We start from the raw sequence: 24,623 nt of genomic DNA on the forward strand, positions 1-24,623 counted from the left end.
GACTTTGTGAGTAAAATTTTGAGTAACTATGGATGAGAGCAACATCATCAATAAAATAATTCAAACACTAACAATTTTCAAAGTTTCAGTGGTTTTCCCATTTAAACAAAAACTTGGAATCACATATTTTTATTTTTCACTTTATTCCGATGATCTTCACTGAAACGGAAGTTTACTGGAATTTGATGTGAATGAAAGTGTATGATAAAACAAAATTGCCCTAGCTGGTTCATTTGGTTTTCTTTTAATTTAAAAATTGTTCGTAATATTTTTAGTTCGTTTTCAAAAGCAGGTATTGTTTCAAAACCAGATGGACGATGTGGCGAATTCAAAAAAATCTGTGCATGCAATAAGTTTTTTAAGCTCATCATCTGTTGTTTGACCAATTACAACGCTAGTATTAATTGTGGTTCTCTGAAAAAAATAAGCAGATTAGACAATCATGGCAGCAAGTGTTCTTCCAAACAAATTTTGCAAACCTGGAAAACCTGTTTTTCCTTTAAAAAATTTTGTTTTCACCGAATGCATGATTCTTATTTCTAAACAAAAAAATTTTGCTCTTGAATTTATGTTCATTCAAAGAAAATAATACTTTAGTTTTTCCTCGAGCTATGAAACTAACAGTTGAAAAAAATTTAGGGTATCAAAACAAAAATTGTTCCGATTAATTAAACGCTAAAAAATAAAACGCTAAATATAATAAAACGCAAAAACGTTAAAAAAATATATTCTCATGATATCTGATCACGTGACGTCAAATGCAAAGCTGCTTGTTCAGGCCAAAAAACTGTATAATACTCAATATGTTTACTGTTTTCCGAACATAAATTCAATTTTCGTCTGAGCAATTTGCATTTGAATTGCATTTGGTAACTACGAGCGTTGCAATTTTTGATCTAGTGAACTTTTTTGGAGCAGAATGGCTTTCGTAAACAGAATAAGATAGCATTGTTTTTCTTGTTCTGTCCTAACTCAAAACAGAGATATACGGCAAAAGAAAGCGGCCACAAATATGTAAGTTGAATCATCTCGAGTTTTATCAAACGCAAAAAAAATGTTTTTTTTTCGTTTTTCGACGCAATGAAAAATAGATATGAAGAAAACCTTGGAACTATTGTCCTATTGTTTTTCGTGGTCTTTTCTGTCTCAAAAGTTCAACGGCTGAGGAAAGCAGCCACAAATAGAGAAACTGCCTCTTCCGGAAATTTATCAAACTCATAAAAGTAACTATCATTTTGCGTTTTCCTATACAATAATGGATAGATATGAAGAAACTTTAGAACTATTGCTTTGCAGAAAATTTTGATAACATTGTGAAAGAAAAAATAAAGATTCCAGAAAAAAAACATAACATATAGGGAAAAAATCAAGCATTAAAAATGCACCCACCATGTTTCGGTTGCGGGTATGTTACGGAAAGATTAGAGTCAGATGCTATCTATGTACATATTAACAAATCTATTGATATCAGTTTCTACTAACTAAAATGATGGTTTTTAGTTATCACTTATTTTCTCTAATCCCCACTGTTCTCTTTTCCCTATATATTGTAATATTGTAAGATATGCTTAAAGGATGCAGTGATAAAAACGTAATCCAGTTCGAGTCATAAGCTCGTTAATTTGAACCATTAAAGGCAAACAATAACCGTCTGATCGTAGTGGGACAGTTCCACGTCGTATAACTTTCCATTCATAGTCACGAAACTTTGCACAGTCCGGCTGGACCAGAAAATTAACTCGTTTTGTCCGATTATTTCGTTGTAACTTGCGCGCTAGCTCGAGCTAATGCGATCGAATTAGCTCGAGCTAGCGCGCAAGTTACAACGAAATAATCGGACAAAACGAGTTAATTTTCTGACCAGTTTTTCGTCCGAGTTAATTTTCTGACGAGTTAATTTTCTGACCAGCTCGAGCCATGACCAGTTTTTCGTCTGATTTGTCTGAGCATGAACAATTTCTGTCCAGATCAACCGGTTCATATTTCCAAGGGGGGGGGTCTACAATGCGAAGACCCCAATAACTACATAGCAGTGCGGAGTAATGACAGATCGGGTTATTTTTACATGTTTTAGTCCACAGTTCCAGTGCCTCCAGCGCGAATACCAGAAGACTCGTGTGACTCCTCGGCTGGTATTGACACGAGCAGTGTTCCCTACAGCCGAGAGTGGACCATCATATATGGGGATGATAGCCAGGTTAAAACTAATTTTAAAACTCCTATGTTCAAGATTTATCAGTACTCTTACAAAACATAACATACATGCCTTCCAAAAAGCAATGTCAGCGAGAAATTTAAGCTTATGCTGTGATTGTATGAAAAAAATCCTTGAGATCAAAGCATGCAAATTCAGCGCATGTGATATAAACGGCTTCCAAAATTTTTTTTCTGAATTCAGAAAACCCAGTGAACGAGCGCAATCACACAGAAAGCGGAAGCGCAACCGAATATAATCAAAATATCAAATTGCAAGTTTTCTTCCCTTAGTCTTTGTCTGGGCTACATTGAACCCCGAAATTGAAAATAGAAATCCTTTCAAAAAATGGGGATTAAATGCAAAGGTTTACTCGCTTGAGGCGTTTGTTTTATGATCAATTTCGGTGGGAGATGCAACGCACGAAGACAACATTGAGAAAATTCTAAAACATTTGTTTTTCTCTCAAAAGATCGTCAATGCAATTGGGAATTGGTATCTGGTTAGGTTGTCGACAAGCGATAATACCGTTGGTTCACAGAATTGGAACATGAAATGAGTTCTTGCTTTCATAAAGGAGCCAAAATGTGTAGTCAGTGATCACAAGACAAGCAAAGGAAGACAAAATTTTGGTCATTCTGACTCCACGGGGGACATGAAGATGACAGACAACATTTGAAACAATTTGGACTTAGAAGTCTTTGCTTCCAAAAACAACTTCATCATTCAGTCCAAGAAGGAACTCCAAGCAAAATTGTAGCTTGAGAGAACTGCTTTAATTACAAGACTACTGTGAAGTGGAAACTCTTATGACAGAACAAGAATATAAGCTACCAATTACACGCAGCTCAAACCAAATGTCGGTTTTTTTTTGCTTAAGTAGAGATTTCAAAGAAAACGCAGCATTCGAAAAGTCATATCATCAATCTGCAGTCATGTTTGGTGGAAAAAATTTTTGCGAAGACTCCATGAAAAAAAATCGTGATACTTTTAGAAAGCAAAAGAGGAGAATTTGCCATATCCGCGATGTGGAACCGGAAAAAAATGGCAAACGAGGAGCCGCCTGACTTATAGCATGGGTTAATTAGAATGGAAACCAGTTTTTCCGAGGCGCCTTTAGACGTCAGAGCTAAAATTGATTCACTGGTTCCGCAAGCGCTGTTTCCTCTACTATACTTTGGAGCAAATTTGCACACATTTTGCCAACAGAAGAATGTTTCGGGTGCTAAGAGCTTAAGAACAATTCCTCATGAAAGTTTTTGTTCAGCATTTAGATTTCTTGCAAAACCATACCTTGCGTTCAGTAACAACAATTTTGAGCTTTATTTTTTTTTCTTTGACTTGTATTATACTTTTTTTTTTATCAATAAGTTACTGGTTACTTTTCTTTTTCAATTAATTATTTGAGCTTTAAAAGTTTGTGTACTGTGTCCTAAATCTGCAAATTACCTTATTTTTCTTTTACAGTATCTAGTTTCTCGTTTTTCAACGTGAATAATCGGAACGAATAATGACTTGTGTCAGTAATTTTTTTGTACAAAACAATACTTAGGCATGTATCATTGCCTGCGAGTTTTCGCTATCAGGTTGAACTGGTATACATAAAACGGTTCCGTATTGTGTGATCTATACCAAACCGATTCTAACTTGATGTTGCAAAATCTTAGCGGAGCAATTATTATTTAAGTTGTAATTGAAGTGTAGTACTATGGCCTAAGCATAGTTACAAAAGCCAACTGCAAAATTTTATTATCTGGACTGATTTTGAACCATTGAAACGAACTGGGCAATGTTAAGTTCTCCTTGTCTTACGTTGAAGAGCAGCCGTTACATACGTATAAAATTAAAGAAAACGGCACACAGCTTAAAACAGTCTGAGGTGGCCTATGATTACTTATCAATGTTGAATTATTTATATGTTTATACATTTATTTTTGTTTAGACAACAGTCAGCACCGCCTCTACATGGGTACTGGAATTTACACAGCTGGGTCTGTTTATTTGGATCCACATGAACATTTCAGAATCAAGTGGGCCACAATTGGCCTCGGTTGACATCTATGCTCTCGAGTCAAACAGCACTCTCTTTTTCGACACATCCACTCCTGTAAGTCTAAGTCTATATTATAGACTCTTTCTTTTAGACTCCCATAACCAACTATATTGCAGAGTCTCTCGTTATAGATTCCCGTGCCCAACTCTAAGAGTAAATCAGTACTGCATATCTGCAATAAGTACAGGATAATTGGATTTAGGAAATAAACCCCCACGGAAATAAACCCCGACAGAAATAAGCCCCCATATTAACCTTGCATTTTGGCCGTGATAATTGTTTGGTTGTGATAGGTTCATATCAATTTTTTTTATCAATCATATATTGAATGAGATTGTGACAAAAGATTGAAAGATACGTTTTGCACCAAATTGACCATACTAATAAAATGAGGTAGGAAATTTTTAAACCAATTATAACCCAGCATTTGAGAAATATATATTTTTAAATTTATTAACAAAAAGTTAAAAACGGGCCATGTCTATGTCTCTGGGGCTCATGTGGCTCTATATAAAACTATTTTAAACAAGCAAGCTTTACTTATAAAGTTTCACCACTTTTCAGCGCATATAAGCGCATTATTATGTAAGGTTTTTGCGCTGAATTTTTTGAAAATTGAGCGCATTTCAGCGCATTTCTTACATCATTTTTGGAAATTTTCTCGACCCGGGTATGAAACACATTACTCAGGCAATTTCTCTTCGTGGTAAATCACGTAGGAAATTTGGAATACTTAAAGACAAATTTCTACTTTCCGGCTCTTTTTAAAACAGGTCAGGTTTCTCCGCTTTTAATGCTGGCTCCGTCATCAACAGATTATTGTTTTTTGACGCTTCGGCCTAAAAACACAATGAGGCGAGGATGGTAGGTCACTGAAAGAAACATTACGTTAATAAGTGTTGTCGAAAAGCAATAGTTTTATTTGTATTATTTGAAAACATCGTCCGCCATTTCAAACCATTTTTAATCTCTTTAAATAACCGCCATCAGCCTTTCAATGGCTCATATTTAGGCGCTCTCCTTTTTACAATTCAAAGAATTTGAATGGAATTGTTCTGCTGCACAGTTTGTTTACGAATCGGTGTTATGGTTTTCAGTTTTCTTTGAAAAGTTCGCGATTAAGAAAACCGGAAGTTCAGGGAGTGACTAAAGTTTCAAAAAGTTGTTTCAGTGAAAAAATTCTATTAGCGGTGAAAAGGTAGATTGGTTTTTTTTGTTCATACAGAGCAAGAAGTGTAGGTGTAAAATCATTTTCGCTAAATTAGCGAATAAATTTGTTCACGTGCGACTTTTTCAGGCTGTTTTTTTTTAATTTTCAAACTTTTTTGTTGTCGAATGTGTTATTTCAAACTGAAGTGATGAGTTCTGGTTTCCGTCAATGGATTTTCCAAGCTTTTTGATAGTTATAGTCAGTTTTACACTAATTTGCATGTTTTTCAGATGTCTTGCGGATTTTTAGGCTACTTAAGGCTATTTTAATCATCGCAATGTTTCATTGCATTTATTGTTAACTGTATTGAAGACTGATGCTGCCAGGTAATTTTGATGTAATTTTATTGAAATTATTCTGGTGCAAATCACATTTCAATCAAGTTTTTTTGGGTGCAAATCTGTACATGAAAACTGACAAAAAATTGGGAGTTTTTTTCAAAGTTAGGGATTTTACTGAGCTTATGATTGCTTGTGTAATATTGTTTGACACATTTATGGTCTCAATGATAACATGAAACAAAATTGTTGTAAAATAAGAGATTTTTTAAAAATTTCTGACCGCTTCATTATTTTTTCTTTATTTTTCTACCAAGTAGTCTCATCAATGAAACATTGCTGAGCCCCCTAATGAGTCATTTGGAATCTATTTCTTTGGTTGTGTTCATATCTAATAGTTTTCACGAGTCTGAAAATACTGTTATTAAAAATTGTTTATGATTTTTTTTGTTTTTACTAATTTCATTTTTTTGTTGTTTTTATTAATTTGCATTTTTTTGTTGTTTTGTCAATTTCTCTAACAAATAAATAATCTTTCGGCTCTCTAAGGATTCTTTTGTGTATCTTTTCATTCTATTTTGCTAAAATCTAACGTTTGCAAGACTTCGACATGAATTGTTTTCAAAATGACCATTAGTATATTTTTGGATTTTGCCAGTTATTGTAGTCTGAAATTGTTTCTTTTGTTAAGTGGTCCCTGAATTCTTTTCTTTAAATTTGATTTATGCTTTCTGTGATTAGGTAGTGCGATATATAAAGAAAATTTTATGTTTTATTTTTGTGTTTTAATCGTTTTTTTCAAGGATGCAAGAAAAAAATTGGTTTTTGCCTTTTTGTCGATTGTGGCTTATTTTGTTCTTTTACTACGTCTCTCAGAGTGATTTTTTTTCACAAATCTGGTGTTTTCTGTCTAAGTGCTTTTTTTAGGCTAACGTTATTAGACCTAATAACTTTGATAAGCTTTTTTCCCTAAAAAGTTTGTTTTATTTAGATTTTTGTAGTTTTCGTGGACTACTTGTTAGATGGCTTCTATTGTATCAGAGCCTCTTCATTAAAATAATAATAATAAATCTTCGGTTTGTTCTTAATTTTTTGAAATTACTTTTTTTCATCTTGGTTCTTGGCTTATCTCACCAACTGTTTCAGCTAAATGGAGTTTGAGTTCTTTCACTCAATGAATTACATAATTTTTCGAATACGATCAATCGGTCAATATCAAAAGAGCAAAGTCAAAAACGGTTTAAACCATAGTGTTTTAGGCTATCAAAGATTATTGAGCGATTGCTAGCTTGCATTAGTATAAGGATTTACAGCCTTAGAATCTGACTTATTTGTAATTTTAGAATCTTACTGAAAATGCACACTAAGTTAGAACGCTTTTAAAAAAATAGAAACAAATGCTGTCAATTTTGATCGGTTTATCTTTCTTTTTCTGTTTCAATCCTGATGAGCGTTGAGCGCATTAACTTGCTTGCTATATACATTCATAATTTAGTTAGTGGATAAATGAATTTCCGGACAGCTAACTTTTGGGAGAGCCTTGCCGTTAACGGTCAACGTCTTTAAAAATAATATCTTCATTGTAAATGTGTTTTTAGTTTTTTGTCCCAGTTGTGCTTGGTTCTCTGTGACAATAAAATTATAACCTTTTTTCCTCTGCAATCAGCGAACAAACATATTTTTTCAATGATTTACGAAAACAGGGAAATTTTATAGGAGGAAACTTCTTTAACTCTTGAAAATATAAAAAAAAATTTCCACGCATCCTTAAACGACAAGATGAGTGGTAATACTTTACAAAACGCAAACTCAAACAACAGGAATTGACCTTTTACTAAACAAGCAGACGAGAAACCGTTTTTTAAATGGTGTCCATGAATGTGATTAGTGTATTTTACCTGTCTTTTGTAACCAAAATTTCAAAGTTAACTTTTTGAGAAAGAATAATACCTAAATTCGAGTTCACTTGCACGAAAAATTGCTACCGTTTTTTCATTTGTTCAGTCTCAGAAATAATTAGGAATTCAACTCACTGTTGCATAAGGCCCAGAATATTTCAGAAGTGGAAAGAAAAATCTTACGTTATCAAAATAGATGAATGTTATCCAAGTCATAGAAACGTTTATTTATTTGACAATTTTGCAAAAAAATTTCAGGAAAAGTTTTCCTAATATTTTCAAAAAAAAATTCAATTTTTTTTCTTACGAAATCAGAAACTTTAAAACATCATTTACTTCAATTTATTCCAATATCTACCTTTTCAGGTTATGACATGAACAACTAATCGGAAGATGAAAAAAATTGAAAAGTAGCAATTGAAAAAAATTTGTACGTGCATCTCACCTGCAGATTTTTGATATATTAAACAAAATAACCATACTCAGGTTAAGAACTCTAAAAGTTTACATTTAAAGGCTAACTTTTGTTTTAATGAGTCTCTATCATGTTTAAATTCTTTAATCATGTTTAAATCTTTAATCATGTTTAAATATTTTCAATATACTTTCTTTTGCGTCCAACCGTCTTCGCAGTGAACCGAAACCCAAAACTTGACCTGATTTTCTGTATTTAAAAAATTAGATATTTTTCTAAGATTTAATCAAAGCATGACGAGATTTAGTGTCAAAAAACCAGCTCAAGAAAATTTTGCTAAATTATCCCAAAAAGTTTTGATCAAAAATATTCGTTTGCAGTGTTCACACAAATTTTGGATCAATCGCAAAACCCTCAGTTTATGGTCTGAGACCCGAACCATCTCTGATCGAACGGGCTTGGGTCGCACACAGGGCTCATCGTGAGACCCAAAATATAGGGTCGGAAAAGTGTTATGGTCGCACGATAGTATGGACAATGGTCGCAGTCAGGTCTGATCAAAAACTAACAAAAGTTGCACAAAAAATGGTCGCACGAAAGGCTGATCAGAGATCATTTCGGTCTGGCGTGGTCTGATGATGAGAGACCGAAGTCTGAAGGTAGTCTGATCAGAGGTGGCTTGTATCTGGGACCCTAACCTGGGTCTGGGTTGGTATCTTACATGTCTTAGCAACATGTATGAAGTTTCATTTAGCGGGGTTTGTTCAAGGCAGCTTGTTTTGGTTTTAAGGAGTACCCACCCCTTTCGCCCGGCATTGAATACACACTATCGATGCTAGCCACTTCGGGTGTTGGGGTGGAATCATCAGTTGTCACCTGGACAGTTGTTTTGTTGCCTCCTGACAACCTTCCTACTATAACCTACAACATACCCAACAACACAATTACAGTCAGTTTTGCCAGTTGGGATTACAAGAACTACAATTTTGTGTACTGGTCCGCGGGTGATATTGCTTCGACTACTGTTTTGGAATTTAGGTACGTGCAATTTGTCAATAAGAAATTGCGCTGAAACGCCATGAATTTTGCGAAAGATCCTGATTATTGGGCTGAAATTATGCAAGAAATTGCGCTGACAACGATAAAATGAGCGTTCACTGGTTGATCAAAGTTTGAATGCGATAAGAAAATCTTATAAGAAAATCGTCTTTCTTGACGACCTGTGGGGTTGGAATCCAAGAAGCGAGGAATTACTGCAGAAAACTTGGGAAACGAAGTAAATTGGTGATGACAGAGTGCTTACAAAGTATGCGATTCACAGAATTGAGACACAAAACAAGGAGGTTCGGTAATGTACGTTCACACATAATGTTCCGACCCCGCTCATCTACGTTTTTCACTTAACTGTCTACCAAATTAGGAGGAGATAAATGATCGAATAAATGAAAGAGAAAATCTACCTTAGAGGGACGATGACACCTGTTATTAATTTGACTACCAGAAAAGACGGCGATAAGAGCCAAATAATTACAAATATTAATTACGACCAAAACTTGTTGTTCTTGACCGAATCAAAATGATATCAGATAAAATTTATACAAAAAAATTGAACTGTAGTTCACTAGAAAAAGAGTGGAATTTTTCCTCAATGCGACTTGGTAAAAGAGCAAAAGGATAAAGTCTTATCAATCGTTGATTTTTAAAAAAGAAATAATCTCAAACTGATTAAAAACGTTATGTATCAACTAAAATCCCTGCGAGATTCTTTTATACCTCCATAAAAAGTGATTGAGAACTTTCATTATCCAGGATATGCCATATTACTACAAAAAACGACAAACAAAGGCACAAATAAAAAACTAAATTGGTAAGGGTTTCCCAGCCAATTAAACATTAGGCTCTTCACTAAGAACAAACAAGTTTTTTGATTGCGTCCTTTCGAATGGCTAGAGGAGCGCCCATTGTTATGATAATGTGAAAGAAAACAAAATCCTATACAATAAGATTGGCTGAGCTCAAAAATTCATTTTCTTTTTCAAAAACAATTTTTTTCAAAGTTCATAGCCAACACAATTTGTAACATAATCTTATAACAGTCTGTTATCAGCAAGGCTAAGTCATCAGGCTATAAAATTACATTAAATACAAGCAAAACTGTAAAATTTCTAACAACTTTAAGAAACCACAGTGTTGAAGCCCTTTATTTTATAAGATATTAACTCAAAAGAAATCAAATCTTATCTTGCCTTTTTTGAACATCATAAAATCTTTTGTAAAACGACTATCTCAAAATGACAATTAAAAGAACCACAAAATTTGAAAAGTTTCTAAAAATCACAAAATTTTTCTGAAACAAATTGTCTAAGCCCTGAAGACATTAGTCAAATCGTTTAACCCGCAATGTAACTGATGTTTGGTTCAAAAGAAATTATCGAGATCCCTGAACAATAAGGCTGACTTACGAACATGATAGAAAATTAAAGAAAACTAAAATTAGACGAAACCCAGAACAATAATCAGAACAATTTCTTGAAAAAAATGTTTGAAATTTATTGAAATCTTTAGCTTTATATCAGTTTCAGTTATCAATTTCATTTAAATATCTATAGCTGATCATTGAGAGTTTTATTACCCGATATTTGGCATACGACAACAAAATTTAGCAACAAATACATCGCAAACATAAGCAACTCTACCAAATTCTGCAAGAAAACCGTGTCGCAGCCCTTAAAAACCATCAGTTGGAAAAAACAATAATTTATTCAATTACGCATGTTTAATATTTTTCAGTTGGTCTTTTAAGTAATGTGACAATTTACCTAAGAATCAAAATGAACAGCAAAATAGGCAGTTATGCACGAAAATCACAAAACTTTGTATGAAATATCGTAGCATCAAAAGCAAGAAGGCGTTATTCAAAAAAATTGCCCCAAAGTTTCGTTTGTATCTCTTATGAAAGAAAGTTAGACCTGTTTTCACTGAGAAAAAGCTAATGGATGACAGAAATAAGATAAAACTTTGGCAAGTTCAAAAAATTAAAAATTATATTCAATATTTACTACAACTCTTCCTCAAAGCCAAAGAAAAGATTAGGTTTTCTCTGAAAACAAACTATATCTAAATCTTTCTTATTTTCACAAAGATGGGAGCTGTCATTGATTGAGCCGTGATTTAAAAGTTTACCACAAAATACAAATTTTTGCATGAAAACTTGTAGTACCAAAACCAAGAAGCTGTTAATTGAAAAAAAATTGCCCCAAAGATCTGTTCGTATCTCTTATGAAAGACAGTTTGATCTGTATTCACTGAGAAGAAGCCAAGGGATGACAGAAATAAGATAAAATTTTTTTGTTAAGTTCAAAAAATCAAGAAAAATTTTCAATATTTACTACAACTCTTCGTCAAAGCCAAAAAACATTAGGTTTTCTCAGAAGACAATATGTATCTACATTTTTATTATTGTCACTAAGATAGGAGCTGTCATTTATTGAGCCGCGAATTGAAAATTTTGCCAGTAACTCATTTCAAAAAACAATAAAAGCAAAGTATTTTGGAAAATAGCTCAGCGCCAGAAAGAAAACTATGTCAAAAAATGTCAAAGTCCACGGTGAGAGGGAACCTATTCTGATACTGCTGCGCGCTCAAAAAACCAATTGCTCCAAATGTGAATCAGACCCTTTGTTGAATGAAATTTTTCAAAAAACAATGATTAGTTTGTTATAGTTATCAAGTTAAATTTGCAAAAAACTGCAAAAATTTAGTTCCGGAAGACTTTTAGAGGGCGCTGATTTTTAAAGGGAGCTCAACTGGTTCTCTTGGAGTTTATTGAGAGTATGTCAGCAGTTTTTAGGTCTCTACTTTTGGCAAACTTAAACACTGGACCAAAAAAGCATATTTTGTTCCGTTTTGAAAAAGACTGAGTTTTGAAAAATGTGTCAAAATCAAAGAATTCAGTAGTTCAATCAAAGAATTCAGTAGTGGTATTATATCTCTAACGTCAACAAAATCATTCTACCGTTAGGCATTTTAACATAATTAAAATTATTTTGGCAAAATTGAGCCATATTTTTGCACAAAATTATGGAAATTGTGAATAAGAACTGTCGAATATTCACCAAATTTTAAACCTCGATAACTCACTATAAAAATTGAAATTCTAAAAAAACCTTTTTAAATCCTTTTTCTGCGATGTACGAGCTTTCTAATGATACCACCCACAACTCTCTACGATGAATATGTCGATCGGCCAAAATTGACTGAACAAAAAAAAACTATTTGAGTATATAGTTCCTCCCTCCCTACTAAAGTGGAGGTCGGAACATTAATGGTGTGATTGGTGGCTAATATAGCTTTAAAGCTTGACTCGCGAAAACAGTAAAAATTTCATTAAGAAAAGTGAAATGATTGCTTACCACGTTTTCTGTTCAAATTTTATCATAATAAACCGGATCAGATTCTCCAAGCTTTGATAATATATCAAGATATTATTGCCTCGTGCTGGCCAATTTTTGACAACTACCGTTTTCATTTTTCTATGATTGAAAACAATTTTCAGATTTTTAATTTTCCCCATTTTTTAAAGAAATTGGGGAAAGTCTTACAAATTACCATTTACCGAACTTTTTATCATTATAAAATATCTTTTTAGAAAAACCTATTCATGTAATTTCTCTTCTGCTTTAGTTGGGTTAATACAACGTTCCATTTTCAAATTCAGTAAAAAAATTTTCAGATGCATTATTTGCGAAACAAATTGAAAAAACAAATTGAAAAAGATTTAGTGAAATTTCGAAAAAAAAATTGCTAAGGCAATAACGCGTCTGTTGCATATCAGGTGGGTAAAAAATCCACCCTTTAAAAAAACTTAAGAAACTGTATATCGGCCCATGATTTCTAAACGCTTTTGTCACGCAAGATCATATTCGGCTAACACTTTCTTGAACGATGTTTCAAGATATCGCTCCATCGTAAAAATTCCTGCTCCCATAGAAAATAGAAATTTCAGCTTCAACGTTCTACTAAGTCAACATTGCATGTCTTGCAAGTTGTTACAAGTTCTGGTTTCTTTCAAAGGAAAATCTTAGAAACACAATCGGAGATTGATAGAGTAATAATTGCTCTAAAATGATGTTTATAGCAATTAAATGTGTTCTAACTTTCATGCCATTTTGTTCTGGAAACCAGATAAGTTAGTAAACCCCCCTGGGCATTAAGCCTCTCAGCAGTTACGCCTCTGTATAGCCTTTACTAGTCTGTAAGTGTGGAATTGCCCGAAATGTAGGAGAGACAACTTATTGATGTGAAGGGCAGATCTTATAGCTTGACTCCCGACGTCTCCCCCTCCCATACATTCCCAAATTCCCACACATTCTAGTTCCTCACCAGAGCTACCCTCAATCCTCCACGTACCTTCACATACTGGACTGCCTAGGCCTAAATTCACTACAGAAAGGTTTTGATTTTTTAAATGAACCTTCACTTTTTTGCTCTCTAGAGTCCTCGCACCCTCTTCGACAAATTCCTTCGCCCTCTCTCATTGCTAAATGTAGGCTCCCTACGTTAAGCTGATGACTAAAAACGCCAAAGATTGAGAGCAATTCATCCAGCAATAGTCAGTTATGTTTTACATAGTAAGTCAAGTCTACGACACCTGGCAGGGTTTTATTAAAATGTGAATTGAGTACTTATGAGTACTTATTCTTTTTTTATTGATTATATGGATTAGAAAAAAAGGTAGGTATTATGAGGTATTTTTGTAACAGAAAACAAAGTAATTTTGTCCAAACTTTGGCCAATTTTTGCCTATTTCTTCTGACTTTATGTTTTTTATCATCTTTTTCTTTTTCACTTGCTGATCTAGAGCTGTTATTTAGATATTAATGTCAAGAAGCGACACTTGAAGGTTATACCGTGCACTTTTCACTAATTAAAAGATACACATTAGTAGTATGTTGTGGTTCCTTCTTTCGAGTTGTTTTCAAGTTGAACCCGCTTTTTATAATTTTGGAACCATTTGATAACATAAAAAACTAAGTGAACTTTTCTCGATGTTTGCCCAATTTTCAAAATTTTTTCTAATCACTTATCTATTACCCTCATTAATAGCAACTCTCATTGGTTGCTACTGAGGCATACGTGAATCAATTTAATCGTTTCATTTCTTTCATTTCATAGCTAATTCTTTCTTTAACTTTAAGACTAAATGTTGTCAATATATATATATATATATATATATATATATATATATATATATATATATATATATATATATATATATGTATTGGGATATAACAGTTTCAGGTAAATATAGGCTCTCGATTTAAATTCTCGATTTTTACCCTTGAGAAAAACATAAAAAGCAATTTTCCTGTTTGGAATTTTTAGGTTTATGCTCTTTCTAAATCATGTTTGGGGATGAATGAGAGTTGCCATGGCACAAACATGAGGCGATTATATTTACTCGGATTTGTAATTGAAATGCAGTTTCGCAGAAAAAGCCCACCGGAAAAACTACCTTATTTTTAGATTGGAAATAAGCCTCTAAGAAAAAAACCACATGAAAATAAAACGCACTCCCCCCCCCCCCCCCACCCACTGACCCAGTGAATTGAAGCCCCAATTGACTGTTTAAAAGCTGCGAATTTAACTCGTTTAGCCAGGCCTCGTGGGCCATGGTGATGCCTTAGCGGTCCGTGGACTTGATATGAAACAGTGAAATCTGTACTGCTTTCTTTTTTCACAAGGAAACATGTAATTTAACAGGTGTAACTGGTAGGTTAATTAATTACATGTTCAAAAATATCAGTTGACTAATCACAATTCGTATTTTAATTTTGTATGAGATAGCTTGATATAAATGTGGCTGTTCTTTCATATTCTTATATATAGAAATAAAGGGTCTTTCCCATTATAGCCCCCCCCCCCAGTTTAGTGCTAAGAAAACCTATAGCCCCCTGATGATAAATATACCATAATGGAGCTATAATGAGAAATGAGTTATAGTGCTCCAATATGTCTGTTATGAGATATTTTTTTCAAAAAATTAGAAAATATCGGTGAGAGCGATTTTGAAACCGGTTTTGCTCTTGCTATTATTTTTGCAACCTTTAGTATCTATTACCATATAAGGAAAATGAGAATGTTACTCGTTTGTGTCACGAATTAAAAATCCCAGGGATATCTGTATTAAACGAATGAAAGATGTAATTAAAGCCATTTTGGTGAGTGAAATCCAATATCGTTGTCTGCCACTTAGTCCATAGCAACGGTCCTTCTGGTGCTAGGAAAATTGGCCGACATGGCGTTTAGCCGACAAGGAAAAAATGAGAAACTTAGCCGACAGTTTTATCATAATTGGTCATAAAAGTCTCATTGGTCCAGAGATCAGAAGTTTGGTTGTGATAGATTCATATCACGTCCCACGGGCCGCTGAGGCATGACCATGGCCCGCGAGGCATGGCCAGATGCGGTTGAATACGGTCCGACCACGGATAGACGTTCGTTACACTAGTTGATGAAAAAACTGCGGCATGTTTGTCCGCTTACGAAATAGTGTTTTAAATTGGCCAATCACAGCTTTAGAATAAGTTTCTTTGCTCATTTTACTTAAATTGTCGGTTAAATTTCTCATTTTTTGGTTGTCGGCTAAACGCCCTGTCGGCCAATACGGCGGCCACCGGTCCGTCATGGCCCCACATAGTGTTCTGTCCGCCAATCAAAAGGGGCCTGGGATATGAATCAAAGAACTTTCACCAAATCTTTCTTTGCACATGAATTTACCGTATATTAATGTAAATTAACCTTTTCAAAAAATAAATTTTGAAAAATAAAATCGCTTCACTGAACCATATAAACTATCAGCTGAAAAGTTATAACTGCTTTTCGGTCAAGTGCTGGAAATGATGCCCACACGATATCTACGCGTCTGGGCGACTTCTTCTATTTCTCCTACCAACCATACGCGTTAGGATTGGTCGGATTATCGAACACTGGATACTTGCTCGAGGGTCCAGTTTTCATTGAGAGTGGATCTGCTTGTGGACCAGCTGATAACTCCGATGTGTTTCCTGGTTTGGAAACTGATGTTTACACGTATAAAATTGGAAACCCTGTCAATGTTAGTTTGGCCTTCTTAAGGTTAATAATTTTGTTTAAAATTGCACCAGGTTACAGGTTATACAATATTCGGATCTATTCTGCCCCCCCCCCCCCCCAGCTTAGTGAGCATAAATTTTTTATGACCCCCAGGTGCACGTGCTATTTGCTTACATAGTAACGTGCTGTATAACAACATATAAGTTGTAACTGGGGGTCATACAAACACTGGGGTGGGGGGGGGGGGGCGAAACAGAATATATCTCAATTTTCTTTGATTCGATACTAGGTCATATGATTCTTAGTAACCTTACTAGGTCATATAAGGAAAAGTTTTTTTTACAATACAAAAATTAGTTTCTTAGATAAGTGTAATCAAAAAGTTCATCATCAGTTTGGTTTCAGAAGACAACAGAGAATTTTTTAAATGAAGGTACCTTTGGATTGTTTTTTTGACATCAAAAAAGCGTTTGAAATAGTTGACCATGATACCGAATTTTTCCAGTATTTACACTAATCTAATCCTGTTGTTTGTTGTTATCATTTTTTTTATTGTTGTGGACTCAGTGCCTCAAATAACTATTAAATCGTAGGGCAATGTTTGCAAAAACTTGTTGCCGTTTTGTAACATTATTTTCTGTTTTTACAGAAGACTCATTCTTGCTATTTTGTTATTTTCGTCCCCTAATTTCCCGTCTTCATTTGAATTGCACATTTACAACTTGAAATTTTTCATAGATAATTTAATTCAACTTGGAGTAAAGTTTTCGCGTTTTAGTCTGTATTTAACCAATTGAGCCAACTTGAATTTTATCCTGACGTTTTTGAAATTGAGACTGAATTTCCTTTTATCATCGAAAGCAGTCATTCGCATTCCATTTTGCGTTTCTGGATTCACTTTGAGTTGAACATTAGACTTGCAAGGGAGAATAAAAAGTCAATGAAATTCTCCAATCGAAATTTTCCTGAGTAAAATAACTTTATTGTTCTTTGTTTTTTATTATTTTATTCTTGGCAAATGTTTATGAGCCAGACAAAGTTAATACCATGACTTTCATCAACTTTTTCGTCCGTACGAAACATTTGAAAATGTTTTCCAAGAAGCGCTCAGTAATGATCCTCATTTTATAATTTGTAACTGGGGGTCATACAAACACTGGGGGGGGGGAACAGAATATATCTCAATTTTCTTTGATTCGATACTAGGTCATATGATTCTTAGTAACCTTACTAGGTCATATAAGGAAAAGTTTTTTTTTACAATACAAAAATTAGTTTCTTAGATAAGTGTAATCAAAAAGTTCATCATCAGTTTGGTTTCAGAAGATAAAAGAGAATTTTTTAAATGAAGGTACCTTTGGATTGTTTTTTGACATCAAAAAAGCGTTTGAAATAGTTGACCATGATACCGAATTTTTCCAGTATTTACACTAATCTAATCCTGTTGTTTGTTGTTATCATTTTTTTTATTGTTGTGGACTCAGTGCCTCAAATAACTATTAAATCGTAGGGCAATGTTTGCAAAAATTTGTTGCCGTTTTGTAACATTATTTTCTGTTTTTACAGAAGACTCATTCTTGCTATTTTGTTATTTTCGTCCCCTAATTTCCCGTCTTCATTTGAATTGCACATTTACAACTTGAAATTTTTCACAGATAATTTAATTCAACTTGGAGTAAAGTTTTCGCGTTTTAGTCTGTATTTAACCAATTGAGCCAACTTGAATTTTATCCTGACGTTTTTGAAATTGAGACTGAATTTCCTTTTATCATCGAAAGCAGTCAGTCGCATTCCATTTTGCGTTTCTGGATTCACTTTGAGTTGAACATTAGACTTGCAAGGGAGAATAAAAAGTCAATGAAATTCTCCAATCGAAATTTTCCTGAGTAAAATAACTTTATTGTTCTTTGTTTTTTATTATTTTATTCTTGGCAAATGTTTATGAGCCAGACAAAGTTAATACCATGACTTTCATCAACTTTTTCGTCCGTACGAAACATTTGAAAATGTTTTCCAAGAAGCGCTCAGTAATGATCCTCACGTAAAAAAATTAGTTATCAAACTGAGATGCTAGCCCTGTTTTCTTCTGGAATATCACCAGATGTTATTTGTTAACAAGATGTTAGCAAAGGACGTTAATGTTTTGTCTGTCCAAAATTTGAACTTAAATAGTCTTGGAGAACACAACAGATATTAAATCCATCAAGTAAAACTTCATTAATTTGTGGGTTCTTACTTCGACTAGATGACATTAAACTGATTTATTTAATTTTTGTAAAATTTCAAAGTAGGCTATTATTTTTCTTAAAATTTTTTTTCTATTCAAGTTTTTTTTGCATTCAAGTTAAATGTAAACTACATTTGTTGTTTGAATTTCTGTATGTTTCTAAATATTTCTAAATAAATCTAAATATTAGTAAACTTTTCTAATTTAGAAGGCATATCGCTAATAAAAATACAGCTTATGATGGCTAAGCTTAGTCTTCAGAAACGTAAAGAAATTACTTGTTTTCTTCTTAAGTTTGCGTTTTTGTGGGTTATTGTTTTGTTCTCAATTTCATATTGTCCATTTCTGAACTATCGGTTATTTGTGAAGAGATTTTTTTGCTGTTACGCGCCTTTTTAAATTCAAATTATGTTAGAATTTTGATCAAACTATAGTCTTAAACTTAGTGAGAATTAGAAAGAAAGTTTGACTTACCAGATTAGAAAGACAAGCAATATGATTTTGATCAAAGAAATTATATAAATGAATCGTCAAGAAATGGTGCTGAGAATCAATATTCGGTTCAAATTGGTGAATCTAGATAACTATTATTAGAGTTAGATTAAGTGATGTAAAATCTTCCCAGCATGTATTAAATGATGATGATATCTCCGGAAGTGTGAATGAATTCTTAAAAAAGTGCAAATGCATTCCATTTACGGTTTCCTTTGCGACTGATTTGCAGAAGCAAACCATATTGGGTAACCCTTGCGACCCCCACTATAAATCACGGTGCTAAGATTAGTTTTGTATCTTGACTTTTTCACACTGATAATGGGTATATATACAGCTGATTTTTGAGTCCATTTTCATCCCCAAATTCAAATCACCATCTTGATCTAATAATCAGATCTCTCCTGTAAATCTCTAAATTCTACTGTAAAATATCATTTTGTTATTCTCTCATTTTTTGAGAAATTAATTCTTTTACTTAGTTAAAAACGCTTTTTACTCCGCTTGCGAAAGTCCATAACCCAACAGGTTGTGGGCCCAGCAATTTTCTAAGTCATAAAATTGATTTCCAAAACAAAAACAATTTGTTGTTGACAGTCATAGTTCCTTTTCTGCTTAGTACCTTTTCTTTTCACAATTGTTTTGCCTGCTCAAACTTCAATGGATCAACAGACAGTGAAGCTGCTGACCTACACAGGAAAGGCACAGGACTTTCCAATCTGGAGCACAAGATTTGTGGCGATGATGCAGACGAAGGGACTCTACAAATCACTACTGGGGACAGAGGAGCAACCCAATGAGCCTGCGCCACTGGCCAATGGGGCAACCAATGATGAGAAGAAGAACCACAAGGTGCTGAAGGATGCATATGAGAAGGAAGTTGCAGACATCAAGGAGAAACGGAACAATGTGTGGTGCCATCTGGCACTGACTCTAGATGCAACAACCCTCATGCTGATGAGACATGACTGTGTGGGAGATGACGGCATTGGAGATGGAGCAAAGGCTTGGAAGCTTTTGCAAGAGAGATTTCAGAGTGTGGAGACGCCGACAGTGGTGACTTTAGTGGCACAGCTTGCTCGACTGCAGCTCGAGGATTCTGAGGATTTGGACAGCTTCTTCATCAGAGGACAGGAGTTGCTCACAAGGCTACAAGAAGCTGGGGAAGCAGTCTCAGAGACCCTTTTCAACGCCTTGGTCCTCAATGGTCTGCCAATGAGGTATGAAAGTTTTGTTATACAGGAAAGCTTCAACCCGGCAACGAACTTCACAGAGTTGAAGAAAAGGCTGCAGAACTTTCATGAGGGCACGGTGCAGAGACACAAGGGACAAAGTGGTTCAGTGGCACTGGCAGTGAAGCGTGACTTCAAGAAGGGACCCAAGAAAGGAAACTGCTTTGTGTTTGGGATCCCTGGACACTTTTGCCAAGGACTGCAGGAAGAAGGAGACAGCACAATTCAGCAAGTGTGGTGAGAAGGGTCACCTAGACAGGGCATGCAAGAGACAAAGAGATGGAGGCAAACATGAGTCAGTGGCAATGGGTCCAACATTGGCTACACCAGACGAGGAATGCTGGGCAGCTCTTACCCAGTGGAAGACAGCAGGCATGCTAGTGGACAGTGGTTGTACAGATCACATAGTGACGAACATCGATGCGTTTCTGGACTTTGTGCCCATTCAATCAGTGGTCAGAAATCGCTACGGAGAGGCTTCCAGAGTGGTGGGCAGAGGCTGTGTGAGGAACAGCATACCCTCAAACAAAGGGGAATTCCAATGCGAACTCAAAAATGTTCTGTGTGTGCCGGACTATTCTTCAAACCTTCTATCAGTCTCAAGATGCACGGAGTGGGGACATAGCTTCACTTTCGAGAGAGGAAACAGCTGCATGAAACTCCAGAAGGGAACTCGGGTAAAACTAACACAAGAAAATAATTTGTTTTACTTACCCTGCAGCGTTCTAGAATTCAAGATGAGTTCCAACAGCGTGAAACTTGACAGTGCAAGGAAGTGGCACAGACGATTGGGTCATTTGAATCAAGCGGATGTGGTCAGGAATGCACCAGAGACAGTGGGGGAACTCGATGATGTATGCAATGTGTGTGCATTGGCCAAGATAACAAAGACTCCAGTACCAAGAGTGGCAGAGACCCAAGCAGAAGAGAAGCTGGAGAGGGTGTTCACAGACGTGATGGGACCTTTCAGAGTAGAGTCACTGTCAGGGTTCCGGTTCTGCATAGTGTTTGCAGACCAATACACGAAGTTTGTGTTTGTGGACTTGCTTAAGGCAAAGAGTGAAGCACTGGCCAGCCTGAAGAAATTTGTTCTCAGTGTGGGGACGCCCAAGAAGCTGAGGCAAGACAATGCGAAGGAGTTTCTCTCAGAGCAGTTTGAGACGTACTGCTTAGATGCAGGCATTCTACAGAAAAAGACCATACCAGAAACGCCACAACAGAATGGGTTAGCTGAGAGGTGCAACAGGACACTGCTGGAGATGGCAAGATGTTTGCTCATTGACTCAGGACTTCCCAAGATGATGTGGGGAGCAGCAATTCTTCACGCAGCAAGGATCAGAAACTTGGTTGTGAGACGAGGAGAAGAAAAATGCCCAGCAGAGCTGATGAGAGGTATAAAACCTAAGCTTTCAATTAGTAAATTATCTATTTTTGGTTGCACAGTCTTCATGAGGAAGAGGGACAGAGAAGTCAGCAAACTTGAACCCAAGGCACTGGAAGGAAAGTTTGTGGGTTACACTGAAGGAGAAAACGGATACCTGGTGTACATACCCAACACACGCAAGGTGATGGCAGTTCGAGATGTGATCATCAAGGAGTCTGAAGTGGGCTCAATCCCTGACAAGAAAGAAACGGCGGACCTACTAGATGATGGGTTGGAACTGGGAATCTGGCACCCAGATGATGGTCATCAAGACGATGACAACAGAGACAGACAGGACACATCTACTGCAATACAGGAGGAGTGGCATGACGCAGGGAGCGTGAATACTCAAGAAACAACACTGAGACAAGAGGCCTCGGATGTTGGAGAAACAGCACTAGATGAAGGATCTACTGCAACAAGAGGGAGTCACAGAGACTCAGAGTCACTAGAAGACAGTGACACAGAAGACTTCTTACAGTTAGAGACAGTTGGCTTCAATGAAGATGCACTGGAACACGCGGACAGAGCAGAGCCCAGACGAGGGACACGAGCAAGGAATGTTCCGCAATTTTTTGGAGAAGTCAGGACCCATCTTGCTGTGACTGAGGGCGACTATGTGGAACCCAAAACAGTCTACGAAGCCAAGCAAGGTGACGATTGGGACCAGTGGCACCGGGCAATTAAGGACGAGGACAAGGCACTCCAAGAAAACGAGACATGGAACCTAGTGAGACCACCCACAGACAGGGACGTCATACCGGGCAAATGGGTTTACAAAGTGAAATTGGGACCCAGTGGTCAAGTGGACAAATACAAAGCGCGCTATGTGGCGAAAGGCTTCAAGCAAGTGGAAGGACTGGACTACTTTGAGACTTTTGCGCCTACCTGTAAGCCAGAGACATTCAGGATTCTACTTCAACTATCAGCGAAGCAGGGCCATGTGATGCACCAATTTGATGTCAAGACTGCTTTCCTGCACTCACCAATCGAGGAAGAAGTGTATCTGGAACAGCCACAGGAGTTTGTAAAACGCGGATCAGATGGGGAGAAGTTAGTATGTCGACTAAATAAATCAATTTATGGTTTGAAACAGGCTGCTAACAACTGGTACAAAGAGCTGGCAAACTTCCTACTGAGACAGGGGTTCACCAGAAGCAGGAACGATCACTGCTTGTTCGCAAGATCAGAAGCAGAGGATCACACCTTCATCTTGGTCGGGGTTGACGACATCATAGTAGCATCAAGAAGTATGACAGTGATCTCTGATGTCAAGAAGGCACTAGAAGCAACCTTTCACATGGAAGACAGAGGGAGACTACACTGGTTTCTGGGTCTAAGAATCAGACGAGAAGAGGGCAAAGTCACAATCGACCAAGAACGCTACATAGAAACAATGCTTGAGCGGTTTCAAATGGATCAATGCAAACCCTCAAGAACTCCAGCTGATTTGAATTTGAAACTTCAGACAGCACAGAACGGAGACGAAGAAGTGGACCAGAGGATCTACGGAAGCTTGGTTGGATCACTTCTGTATCTGGCCAACCAGACGAGGCCAGACATCATGTTCACAGTCAACATTCTGTCCAGACACATGAATGCACCTACCAATCAACACTGGATGTGCGGAAAACGACTTCTGCGATATCTTCAAGGTTCAAAAGGTTTAAAACTTACTTACACAAAAGAGGCTAGTTATGATTTAGTGGGGGAAAGTGATGCAGACTGGTCTGGAGACGTGAACGACAGAAAATCAACAACGGGCTATTACTTCAAGCTCAACGGACGTGGCGCAGCACTCAGCTGGGGTGTCAAGAAGCAGGCCACAGTTGCTCTTTCTTCATCAGAAGCAGACTATCAGGGCATGGCAGCAGCAGTTCAGGAAGCACTCTACCTGAAACAACTTCTAGAGGATTTTGGCATCCAACAGAAACGTCCAATAGCAATTGGAGAAGACAACCAAAGTTGTATCAGACTCTGCCAAAACCCAGTCATGCACAAAAGGAGCAAGCACATCGAAACAAAGTTTCACTTCATCCGGGACAAAACGGAGGATGGGACTATTTCAATTCATTACGTTCCTACAGACAAAATGGCAGCGGACATCTTCACAAAGTCCTTACCCGTTTCGAAAGTGGAAACATTCAGAGCAGTTTTGATGGGAACAGACTCTACGCAATCAGCTCAAGTCTGAGTGGGGGTGTTAGAATTTCGATCAAACTATAGTCTTAAACTTAGTGAGACTTAGAAAGAAAGTTTGACCTAACAGATTAGAAAGACAAGCAATATGATTTTGATCAAAGAAATTATATAAATGAATCGTCAAGAAATGGTGCTGAGAATCAATATTCGGTTCAAATTGGTGAATCTAGATAACTATTTTTAGAGTTAGATTAAGTGATGTAAAATCTTCCCAGCATGTATTAAATGATGATGATGTCTCCGGAAGTGTGAATGAATTCTTAGAAAAGTGCAAATGCATTCCATTTATGGTTTCCTTTGCGACTGATTTGCAGAAGCAAACCATTTTGGGTAACCCTTGCGACCCCCACTATAAATCACGGTGCTAAGATTAGTTTTGTATCTTGACTTTTTCACACTGATAATGGGTATATATACAGCTGATTTTTGAGTCCTTTTTCATCCCCAAATTCAAATCACCATCTTGATCTAATAATCAGATCTCTCCTGTAAATCTCTAAATTCTACTGTAAAATATCATTTTGTTATTCTCTCATTTTTTGAGAAATTAATTCTTTTACTTAGTTAAAAACGCTTTTTAATCCGCTTGCGAAAGTCCATAACCCAACAAATTATGAATTTTTCGCCAAAAATTTTATTATTTATTAATGCTCTTGCATTGTTTCATCAATAAAACAATTATTTAAAACCAGGCTCTCCCTTGGGTCTCATTATAAAGGAAGCGTGGTTTTCTGTTAATTATTTTGAGGTTTCAGTTTTTTGAATATATTTATTCTCTTAGGCGTCGCAGTAGATCGTTTTTAATCAAACTTTGCCATTTTCTGCTGCATTTTTTCCTTTATTCAATTTGAAAATTAATTTTGCTCGGAGGAGAAATTCTAACCCCACTAATTTCTTTACTCAGA

Source organism: Convolutriloba macropyga, chromosome 7 (genome assembly GCF_964194025.1).
Source record: "Convolutriloba macropyga chromosome 7, txConMacr16.3, whole genome shotgun sequence".
In the NCBI taxonomy this organism is placed as follows: Eukaryota; Metazoa; Xenacoelomorpha; order Acoela; family Convolutidae; genus Convolutriloba; species Convolutriloba macropyga.